The following is a 3761-nucleotide window of genomic DNA, read 5'->3' as shown; positions in this document are numbered from 1 at the left end:
TACGAGCCCCACGTTCCATCGCCAGTGACGACCTCTCAATCCTTCAAATCCTCTCGACACTCCCTAATGCCAAACGCCATACCCCCTTCCCCAAGTTTTCTCTCCCTACGCAAACACAAAATCTCTCCTTTTGATCTCATCCCCCGGGAAATCGTTTTCTAGTTCCTGATCGGAGACAACCCAGAGAGAAATGGCTCAAAGAACCGAAAAAGAAGAGACCGAGTTCAAGGTACCTGAAACCTTGACGCTATGCATCAACAACTGTGGGGTTACGGGGAATCCGGCCACCAACAACATGTGCCAGAAATGTTTTAATGCCACAACGGCCACATCCTCCTCCTCTTCCTCATCTACCACCAACACCATCTCCTCCCCTTCCCCAACTGGCGATGCTACTTCTGGTGGAGCCTCCATTCTGAAATTCTCTGACGACCAATCCTCAATATCTACCCCGTCTCGTTCACAAGAGAACCGATCCGATTCTGCTCCGACTACAACAGCTGCAACAACAACGAATAGTTGGATCACCTCATCAAATCGATCCGGAAGTGATCCCGCGGCGGCTGCGGAAAAGAAAGTGGTGAATCGATGTTCGGGTTGCAGAAAACGCGTGGGGTTGACTGGGTTCCGGTGTCGATGTGGGGAGCTCTTTTGTGCGGAGCACCGGTACTCGGATCGACACGATTGCAGTTATGACTACAAGGCAGCGGGTCGCGATGCCATCGCTAGAGAAAATCCCGTGGTTAAAGCAGCCAAGATAATCAGAGTTTAGTCAAGATAATCAGAGTTTAAGTTTATTAAATGAAATTAGATTAAAGTTAGTATTGGAATATTTTTCAAATTGAAATTTGAGCAAGTTGTGGGGATCCATGCTGTATCCCATCGTCATCTCTTGGGAAGATGATATCTCAAAAGAAGGTTTCACAGAGAGAAATAGAGAATCAAAACCTTCACTTCAAGATTACTAGTGATTGTTCATGTTGCATCAATCTATAGTTTTTCATTTTTACTTGTTTTATTATCATTATTAATTGAGAATGAAAGAATATCGTGGCTTAACCAGGATTCCAATCTTTTATTTTATTTTATTTTTGGATAATTAAGAATTCGGATCTTTTATTTTAGATTTCCCTTGGGATGGTTGTTTGAGAGCACAAGTTTGATGAAATTATTGCCAATTTTCAAGTTTGTTTATGCTAGTAATAATGGCATGTGTCAGTAAATTCGATGGAAACTCTGGGGGTGAAAGGTGATTTTGATATTTGGGGTAATTGCAATTTGCAATTGGAAATTTCGCATGGAAGGTTTTGTTTTCTTATTTTCGACTAAGTATAAATATAAAATTAAAATTAAAATAAAATACAAGTTTGAAAATGACATATCGTGAGATTTTATGGGGTTAATGGGGGAAAAAAATATCGTGATATGTTTGCTTTTGACATGATCTTGCATTTTGCACAGTCCAATCATATATAGCCACGTATAGATTGCATAAAGCAAGTTCAAAAAAAAAACAAAGCTGCAAAGTTGGGTACGAGTGAGAGTGACGGGAACGTTTGCGTGAAGGCAATTGCCTAATTGGTTTGGGTGCGTCGCGTTGTTGTTGAAAAACAAAATCCAATAAAACAAAGTAAAATAAAATAAATGAATAAACTACGTAATAGATAGAGATGAACAGAATCCAATAAAACAAAATAAAATAAAATAAATGAATAAAGTACGTAGTGGATAGAGATGCAGTAGTAGAAATTATGTACAGAAAGAAAAAAAAATTGTGATGACTATGAGTAGGTAGTTTTTTTAATAATGTAAACAAATATTTATTTTAGAAATAAAAGATATACATATTTTTATTTTATATATTTATTATTATATTTAAATTTTTATAGTTTTATTAACTGGGACATGTCATCTGATTGCTTACCCCATATTCAGTCAATACATGGTGGCAGCAGTAATATGAGATGTGAAGAAATGATGGAGGATCGTGATTGAGTGAGAGTTAGTTGCACAATGACGTTCATGGTGGCGCGTGTACAGGTTGTCAAATAACGAGACTAGTGGGTGTGGGGGGACCAAGGTGAGTGTCCTTTCTCGGCCTGAAAAGCTGGGAGACCCAACCACGGGAAACAAACATGAAAACAATTTTAAAAAAGAAATGCAACAGTAAGAATGTTATTTTTTTTTCTTTTTCAAGGAAAAGATAAAAATTAGGATAGGCGTTGCAATTTGTTGGCAAATAGGCTCAATCCCATCTCATGTCACGACATGTGGCGTCACTATCAAGGTATGCCCCCCCGTGGCCTGTTTTGTTTTGTGCTGTTACGAGTCAATACCAATTCGTGTAAAACGACTCGGGACATCAAACATCATTTTGATTTGTTTACCGCAACGCCTAGTGCCTAGGCTACTACTATTCTCAATATTGTAGGAGTACTAACAACAAACAAACGCAATGTTTCTTAGGTACACTTAAATTAACTCGGTACTATTACAATTAAATTTGATCAAAAAAAAAATGTTTCTTTGATACTATGACAATAACATATAGATCGATTAAATTTGATAAGATAATATCAATCATAAATATTTTATAGATCAGACATATAATCAAGGTATTTTAGTTGGTGTTCAAGATTCTGACGTCTTCTTGGCTGTAACGTCAAACTGGGGGTCTGACTTTTATGGAGATATATCTTTCACTATAGTAACTTATTATTAGTATGATATTGGGATATTATAACTTTTCTTTGACTGAGGAAAAGGGATCAATGATCTGTTTAACAGTTTAACAAAATTTTTTGATGCAGAGGATCTATAATAATATGGTAACTACAGAGCATACTCAATTTGTATCACTGCAAATTTTGAATAACTTGAAGAAAAGCATGAAGCTAAAAGATTTAACTATGAAAAAGGAAGATGAAATTACCAAAAGAGAATAAAGATTTTTAGCCAAACATATTGTATAGAGAAAAGTTTTGTTACAAGGGATTTTTTGGTTTTTCTTTCTTTCGATTTTCTTTCGATGATTACTTCCTAGAGAAGTATCATGCTATTTATACAAGAAAAAAGTAAAGGAATAGTATCCTAATAGGACAAGACTAGGACAAAGTAACTTTACAAGTAGCTTAAGGTAAAGCTAAAGGACGGTGAGTCATAACTATAGTACAATGACTTATTATTATGGTACAATGACTCATCACTTATGGTATGGTGACTCATCACTATAACTCATACTAAAGTACAGTGACTCATTATGACTTGACTAAGACATAAAGTGGATGAAGACTTGACATAAAGTTATCTTGATGTGGAGGCATCATAATCAACTCTCTTGAGTCTTTTAGAGAAAACTGAAATTATCACGCGTAATTATACAATATTGGACTGGAACAAGGAATCTTTTATCTTGTAGCACCATGAGTGTCATCATTTAAGAGAACGATGAGTGTGTTCTAGAGAGAGGTTGAGGTGTGAGTTGTCTGCACCTCGTGTGAAATCATAGCCGAAGTTTTCTAATCATTGATCTGGATCAAAATCATCAAGTGGGTCTTGAAAATCTTGCCATTCTATTTGTGGTATAATTTTAGGAGGTTTTCAGTAAGGATTCCATTTTACTGGGCCTGCATGGTCAAGTTTAAATCTGGTAGTACCAGAAAGAGGTTCTGTCCAAGCACCATCAAGACGGGTTTCATAAATCTTTTTATAAATTTTGAGTTGATAAATGTACTCTGAAGGATAGTTTCTCAATGGAACTT

At 36.3% G+C, this 3761-nt stretch overlaps 1 pseudogene across 1 annotated transcript; it reads left to right on the top strand.

Moving 5' to 3' along the window:
* Positions 1 to 1065, top strand: LOC111304481 (zinc finger A20 and AN1 domain-containing stress-associated protein 5 pseudogene; annotated as a pseudogene). The gene has a single exon (XR_016331420.1). The product of XR_016331420.1 is annotated as a zinc finger A20 and AN1 domain-containing stress-associated protein 5 pseudogene (transcript).
* Positions 1066 to 3761: the final 2696 nt, after the last annotated feature.

The sequence above is a fragment of the Durio zibethinus genome, chromosome 21 (genome assembly GCF_047325235.1).
Source record: "Durio zibethinus cultivar Kanyao isolate XHJ-2024 chromosome 21, ASM4732523v1, whole genome shotgun sequence".
In the NCBI taxonomy this organism is placed as follows: Eukaryota; Viridiplantae; Streptophyta; class Magnoliopsida; order Malvales; family Malvaceae; genus Durio; species Durio zibethinus.
This window is presented reverse-complemented; position numbering and strand designations above follow the sequence as displayed.